This window comes from Adiantum capillus-veneris, chromosome 29 (assembly GCF_014529385.1).
Source record: "Adiantum capillus-veneris isolate H3 chromosome 29, ASM1452938v2, whole genome shotgun sequence".
Lineage (NCBI taxonomy): Eukaryota > Viridiplantae > Streptophyta > Polypodiopsida > Polypodiales > Pteridaceae > Adiantum > Adiantum capillus-veneris.
The window spans coordinates 132,399,606-132,406,368 of record NC_140959.1 but is presented as its reverse complement, the minus strand read 5'-3'; positions in this window follow the sequence as shown (position 1 = coordinate 132,406,368).

The window sequence follows — 6,763 nt, the reverse complement described above, 5'->3', positions numbered from 1 at the left end:
GAGTGCCTCAGCTAAGAATGTTTTTAGATTTTGTGAAGGTTATGTTATCTAGCACTTAACTAAAATTGAGTATATACAACAAGAACATTAGAACACAATATATAGGTTGGCCGTGGCTATGAGGTTATGAAGTACTCAGTGCTACAAAGTATCTTCTTATGTGTTATTACACTAGCTCTATTTGTTCAACACTTACTTAAAATTGGTTTTGGTTCTTAAGTAACGAAATTTATTTCTTAATACTAATTAAATATGACAAGTAGATCAATGGTGAGATATCTAGATAATAGCAAGTTGTTGCTACTGAGGGATGATCTATTATGCAACACTAAGTAATATATGACAACTAGATTAATGGTGAGATATCCAGATAATAAAAAATTGCTGATACTAAGGGATGAAGTATTCACATTTATGAGTTTCATTGTGTCATTGCAAGGAGATGAATATAAATATTGAGCTTTATGGACCTTTAAAGAGTTATGGTTTGACCTTAGTTGCCCTATTGGGGTCTCTCCATGAGATGGCATAAATTTTAGAGATTTTTTTGAAAATTTAATGGAAATAGAGGAGACTTTGCCCAAATTTTATAAATCTAAATAAAATATGAGCTTCTTGTCAGGTAGTTCATGTACATGGATAATAGCTGGCAAATATTTTTATACACAAGACTCCTTTGTTTGGGTATGCTTGACATGTTGATACTTTTGAAAAACTGATTTGTCACATTATTTTTTGGACATGTGGCTACTTCCTTTGGGTATGCATATTTTAGATGATAATTTACTCTTCAAACAAAGCCATGAGTATTTCTTACATTATAATTTTAAAGGATAGGATACTATCCAAAGTAGTTTGGTCAATGGAAAACATCACCATCATCAGAACGAGGGACGTACAAATTGCCAGGACAAGGTTTCTCACATTCTTGCTTGTGTGGCTCTGGGACTCTTCTCCAAGATCTGGACATCTAGAATGTTTTGTCACCCACACAGTAGGTGGGTGAGTTGCCTCATCCATTTAAACCTAGATTTATAGGTTCAGGTTTTTGCTTCAGTAGTGGCTATTGAGACAAGGGGAGCCAATGCAAATGGATTGTCCTTGGAGCTCATCCTATGTGCTCTGAGGACTCGCTTCTAACAACATCATCCTCTTTCGACTGCGCTCGCTTTACAAAGTTATATTTGGTGCTTAGTTTATAGTGAGATTTTTTCTTGCTATTTAATCTTTTGCGCTTGCCTTTGAGTTATGTGAGGTGCATTAATTATCCTATCTTTGGTGTGGTTTCTTTTTATCTGTAACACCCTTTTGTTATGGGTTGAAAGCAAAGGATGGTGGTACAAAAAAGGGCGAGTTTTTTTTTCCACCTGTTTGGTCCTTTGGAGGGAAAGTTTTGAGGCCCAAAAGTTTTGGAATTTGTATTTTTTAGCTATAATTGTATCTCAAAAATACAAGTCATGCAGTTTCACAATGGGCCAGAGCCCGTGTGAGAGTAGTGGTGTAATTAGTAAATTTAGTGGCGTCCGTTTGAATTGAGCGCTTTCTGCTAGAGCTTGGGCTCTCTCTCTCCCCCCTCAGACTCGTAGCTTAGCTGCTCTCTCTCTCTCTCATCATTGTAGCAGAGCTCCTATTGTGTGATTTCTCCCACCATGAGGACCCCAAAGGCCAAGGGAGCTGCTGGCAGCAGAGCGTCACCTTCAACATGCAAACAGAAAGGGAAGGCGAAGGAGGGAATGCCCACCCATGGGAGAAGCAACAACAAAGGTTCTTCCACCCCCGCCTCTCAACAAACATAGCTGGAGAACAAAAGAAGTCCCAACACAAGGGCTAGTGCAAAAAAGTTCAAGGCTTCTGAAATTGACTCCGAACGGACCTCACACCATGTCGATGAGGATGAATCAAAATCTGCCAACAAGTCAAGACGTGGTAAGCTATTCATTGGAATCAGGCTCGTGTTAATTAGATGGTGTAAAATTTTGAATTTAAACGTTCAGTGTAAAATTTGATACCTTGGAGCATCGCATTTGTAATCCATATGCATATGAGAGAAAAATTAAAAAATTGACTTCGACCATGCTAATTATCCAGCTTGCTCTATAGTGTTAAGTGTATTTTTCTAGGATATTCTAGAAAAGTGGAAGTGGAGCTTCAATGTTTGTGGATAGAAAGGTTTAGCTTAGAGAATGTACATGATTCTATAGTTTCCCTACTTTATGTTAGAGCTTTGTATATCATATGCTAAGGATTAAAACTGAAGTTATTGCAGACTATTGTTGAAGTTTCGTGGAAATAGAGTATGGATAAATCATATTGTAAACACATTAGTTATTAGTTATTAAATGTACAGTAACAAATGTGGTACTTTGGATTTGTTTCACAATAATTTTTGATTTGAAGACCATATTAGGTATTTTGGTAAAAATCTCACATTATGGGAATCTCCAAATCGACCGAATTCATGTAATTTGGGAATTTTCCACTTAAAGTGGGAAAAATTGAGGTGTGTGGCTAGTAAATAAAGTGAAAATCTCATAGGATTGTGGTGTTGATAAACACCAAAAGTCAAGAGGATGTACAACACATGGATTTGAATAATAACTATAAATTACATAAAACAAAGGAAGATACAAAAAAGATTTTGTTTACAAATTGACTAGTATAGTCACAATAGAAGCTCCACATAATTCTACTCCACATTTGATACCATATCTGAACTTTGATCCAAGTGTGGCTGATGTGCACGAGTGAGGCCTTCTTTGGCTTTTAGAGCATGTCTTTCTGGAATCTTTAATCTAGAAAATGGTCCTTCTTTGTTGGGTCTCCAGGACCAAACAATTGCATCTATAGTTTCCCACACTTGTGGGTCCTTATAGTTGACAGCCCAATAACCCTTCCAACAATTACTGTAAGCTTGAGTATCTGTCATCCCACTTTTTCTCGCGCAAGGTGCCCAATATTGAATCAAGAGTTTTCTGTAGTTTGGTGATGTAGGCTCATTATCAATGTCAGATAAAGCCATTGCAAGCCACACTGGATAGATTTCTGTGTCACTCGGAACAAGCATAAGAAAGTCACCTTGGTGCACATCAGACATAGGGTCAAACTCTTCCCTTGGCCTATCTCGTTGAGGCCCACAAAAATGATCATTCAACTCTTCAAGGCCTAGGAATCTTTCTGCTCCTTGTTGCAAATTCATTGTAGTGCTTTGTAGATGAGAATATTCTTGAGTTTTTGGCCAAAACATTTCATACAAGACTCCCTCTGATATGATTGCTTTTCCAATCTCTTCAATTACCTTACTCCAATAATCTATCACGGGTCTATAATATCGCGGAATACTTGAACCATTCCCTAAATTTTTCCAAAATTTTATATAGTTCTTTAGCCCCAAAATGACTTCTTCGTGGGCCTTGACATACTCCGCCATTTGTACTAGAGGTGGATCTCCATGTGGTAACATTGGCTTGCCTTCTGTGTCTGTTTTCCAAAGGCGAATACTTCCACTCCAACTTGATACACCTACATGTGCCTTATATTGCATCATTGGTGTCTCATCTTGCATAAAGAACCTGAACTGAAGCGGTTTGGAATGTCCAACAAGTATGTCTTGTCCATCACAAAGATAGCCATCACAATATTGCTTGAAATCAGGGATCTTTGTGAGAAAAAATGGAGCTAGAGATGAAGATGAGCTGTTTCGTAATGTATCCATCAAATGTGGCAAAGTATAGGTTTGTGTAACTCTCAACTTCTCTGAAAACCTACTAAACATGGCGTCTATGTCCTCATGTGTATGCCCAACCATTAAAAATCCCAGCTGGATGGTTTTGAAAACACCCCTTGCAACAAGCATTGACAAATAGGCAAATAAGTATCGATTTTTGTTTTCCCCTGCACAATTATCCAATTGTAGCAACAAGTTCTCTGGCAATCTGCGAAATGTTGACCCCAATTCCTCTTCTGCAATTTCTGACGACTGCACAATGGGCTCTTTTCCATCACTCAAGTTATGGTAGTCCAAAGCATCCCTTGAGTTCAAAGCATGTAGTAGTGAAATATTGCTCCTTGGAAGTCCATTTGTTACTAGATCACCAAGAGGATGCTTATCTATCCTCTCGAGGTTATGTAAACAATTAGCAATTGAGCCAATTGTAAGATTTGGATCAGCTGGCCACAAACCATTCAAGACAAAGTGTCCGTAATGACCTTCTCCATGTCCATGAGTGATCATGCCAATCAATGCCACCTGCAGATTATATCCTGAATCCACACCCTTGGGAACAATGCGTAATCTAGGAATGGCAGTCTTCTTTTGATCCATCTTATCATGGATTATGCATACATATTTTTGTGGTTGAGTTTCTGAATACGTGCGCCATGCATAATATAGGCTTCTGCAACTCTTTTGTTGTGCCATGTGAACTTCTCTCTCCCTCAAGAGAAGAGCTCTCTCTTCAAGAGAAGGTTTAGCTTCTAACCTTGCCTTGATTGAGCTACAAATATTGCACTTAGAGAACTCACTCGTCTTTGTTAAAGTGACATGTGGGTACTCTTTGTTCCAAATTCTACCAAAAGAAGATTGGGATAGCTTCTTCTCATAGCCCATTTGGTCAAGTGTCGTGTTGATTTCACATAAAATATCCACTTGTTTGTATGTTGATGGAATCACCAATTGAGTCTCTCTTGAGCCATCTAGCAGTGTTCTACTTCTATGTGGCATTTTCTCAGAGTTATTTTCCACAAACTCGTTTAGTAGTGCTCTTGCTAAACTAGTATGTTGAAGTCCCCTTCTCAATGTACATGTGTTCCCATGTACATATTGGCGCACACCATTTTCAAAGTTCTCCTTGTATCGATAAAATGATGTCTTTGGTATTCCATGTAGCTCATACCATGCTCTACAACAAACAATAGAGCCATTTAGCCTGAATTGGTATCGTGACTTCTCATCTTTCTGATAACATATAGAAAGAACATCATAAACATAATTAGTGCGTGATTTTTGAGACTCTCCCCAAAATTGTTGTCGTAACCTTGTCACCATATCACGATCTGCAAATTGGCAGCATTTTTGTGCACAACAATCAATGCATGATACCCTTTGAATTGATTTGTTTGAAAGGTAAAAAGTCGAAGCTGGTGCTGCTTTTGATTTTTGAGTCCTGTTCATGAAAGTGTATCGTCTCTTCCTTGACAACTGGACAACATTACTCCCATCAAGTTTTTTTCCAACATTGCCATCGTTGGATACATCCTCATATGTAGCATGCATGCCATCAACAGGAACAAAGCGTTGTAATGGGCTCCCATTCAACATTGTTGTCTGCTTGATGGGCCACTTTAGCAAAGTGATGCTACCCACTTCAACCACATCATGAATGCTTGCATTTTCTCTTTCAATACCCACACCCACACAATCAGGACCAAGTTCCTGAAAGTTGACATAATCATGTGGAAATACATATAAGATGGTCCCTTCATTCATGGTTGCATCATTGTGTCATCTTTTAAAAGACCCTCTTGATTTTCTCCAAGACTCTCGAATCATTGCTTCAAATTCTGGGCTTGTCATAGGTATTGCATCTGTAACTAGAGGATCAGAATGATCATGTTCTTCATCACCATTGTAATTTTCGTGTGGATCATAAGTTCCCATTTAATACAAAAGATTGCAAAAGAGCTTTGACCATCGAAGCAGCACTCCATAATGAGCCTTGGAGAGATGAAGTATCAATTGTAGGAAAAGTAGGACCACATCCTTCAAGCATTCCTCCACTAGTATGGAGACATTTCCCAGCCCTATCTTTGTACCACCACAAGTGGAATCTGGATCTGTTCTACACACACAACCAATACCAACGATTTCATTGTCAAGTATCATATGTACTTTCTCCCCAGATTCAAAGTCCATCCTGTAAGTAAAAAGATTACATTGTTAAATCCATAGTTTAGAAAAAATACTCTTCAAACCAAAAATCATGCTACAATCATGAAAAAGGTTTGCATAGGTTGGACAAGTGGTGAACCTTCGAGACCAAATCCTCCTTGCTATATTAATGGAAGCAAGGTTGGACAAGTGGTTGGACCTTGAAACCAAAGCCTCTTTGCTATATGAGAGCATAGGTTGGACAAGTGGTGGACCTAGTTGTAATACCCCTCTGCCACCTAATCACTACTATATAGGACTATGCTTTCCATGTCCAAGTATCCCTTGAGTCTTCAAGGTTGAACACGTGGTGGACCTTGAAACAAAAATCCCCTGCTATATTAGAGCAAATAGCTTGGACAAGTGGTGGACCTAGTTATAATGCCCAATATCCAAGTGAAACACCTTAGAACCTTGCTACCTTGCTTGCCAATGTTACGTAGCCCCTCATTTCTTTAATGGAAGGCAAGGTTGGACAAGTGGTGGACCTTGAAAGCAAATCCTCTTGCGATATGAGAGCATAGGTTGGACCTAGTTTAATACCCACTCCAACCTTAATCAACTACTATAGGAGTTTCTATGCTTTCCAATGTCCAAGTATCCCTTGAGTCTTGCAAGTTGAACACGTGGTGGACCTTGAAACCAAAATCCCCTTTCTTTATTAGAAAGGTTGAACACATGTGGACTTTAAACGACAATCCCCTTTCTTTATCAGAGCATAGCTTGGACAAGTGGTGGACCTAGTTATAATGCCCAATATCCAAGGTGAAACACCTTAGAACCTTGCTACCTTGCTTGCCATGTTTACGTAGCCCCTCATTTCTTTAATGGAAGCAA